The sequence below is a fragment of the Triticum dicoccoides genome, chromosome 5B, assembly GCF_002162155.2.
Source record: "Triticum dicoccoides isolate Atlit2015 ecotype Zavitan chromosome 5B, WEW_v2.0, whole genome shotgun sequence".
NCBI classification, from domain to species: Eukaryota; Viridiplantae; Streptophyta; class Magnoliopsida; order Poales; family Poaceae; genus Triticum; species Triticum dicoccoides.
Genome location: NC_041389.1, coordinates 8210667 through 8212235, shown reverse-complemented (window position 1 = coordinate 8212235; position 1569 = coordinate 8210667).

Here is a 1569-nt window from a genome sequence, read left to right as displayed (position 1 = left end):
GGACCCCAAAACAGTGAGTAATATTCCACGAAACGGGCCAGAATCGGCCAAAACTGTGAGTGTTGATGACCGACACGTGAGTGCACCTTGGGGTTCAGCAGCCATGGAAATCGCTCTGGGACCCCAAAACGGTGAGTAATAGTGCACGAAACGGACCAGAATCGGCCAAAATTATGAGTGTTGATGACCGACACATAAACGCACCACGGGTTTCGCAAATTGTGGAAATCACTCCAGGACCCCCAAAACTAAGTAATAGTCCAAGAAACGGGCCAGAATTGGCCCAAACTGCGATTGTTGATGACCTACACTTAAGTGCACCTTGGGGTTCAACGACCATGGAAATAGCTTTGGGACCCCAAAACGGTGAGTAATATTCCACGAAACGGGTCAGAATCAACAAAAACCGCGAGGGTTGATAAACGACAAGCAAGCGCACCCCGGTGTTCGTTAATCGTGGAAATCATTCCGGGGCCCCAAAACAGTGAGTAATAGTCCATGAAATGGGAAAGAATCGGCCAAAACTGTGAGTGTTGATGACCGACACGTAAACGCACCCCGCAGTTCATTAACCGTGGAAATCACTCCGGGACCCCAATACAGTGAGTAATAGTCCACGAAACGAGCCAGAATTGGCCAAAATTGTGAGTGTTGATGACCGACACGTGAGTGCACCTTAGGGTTCAACAACCATGGAAATCGCTCTAGGACCCCGAAACGGTGAGTAATAGTGCACGAAACGGACCAGAATCGGCCAAAATTGTGAGTCTTGATGACCGACACATAAACGCACCACGGGGTTCAGAAATTGTGGAAAGCACTCCGGGACCCCCAAAACTAAGTAATAGTCCAAGAAACGGGCCAGAATAGGCCGAAACTGCGATTGTTGATGACCTACACTTAAGTGCACCTTGGGGTTCAGCAACCATGGAAATCGCTTTGGGACCCCAAAACGGTGAGTAATATTCCACGAAATGGGTCAGAATCGACAAAAAACGCGAGTGTTGATAACCGACAGGTCAACGCACCTCGGGTTCGTTAATCGTGGAAATCACTCCGGGGCCCCAAAACAGTGAGTAGTAGTCCATGAAACGGGAAAGAATCGGCCAAAACTGTGAGTGTTGATGACCGACACGTAAATGCACCACGCGGTTCGTTAATCGTGGAAATCTCTCCGGGACCCCAAAACAGTGAGTAATAGTCCACAAAATGGGCCAGAATCGGCCAAAACTGTAAGTGTTGATGACCGACACGTAAACGCACCCAGCGGTTCGTTAACCGTGGAAATCACTCCCGGACTCCAAAAGAGTGAGTAATAGTCCATGAAACGGGCCAGAATCGGCCAAAACTATGAGTGTTGATGGCTGGCACGTGAGTGCACCTTGGGGTTCAACAACTATGGAAATCGCTCTGGGACCCCAAAACGGTGAGTAATTGCGCACGAAACGGACCAGAATCGGCCAAAATTGTGATTATTGATGACCGACACGTTAACGCTCCACGGGGTACGTAAATCATGGAAATCACTCCGGGACCTCCAAAACAAAGTAATAGTCCTAGAAATGGGCC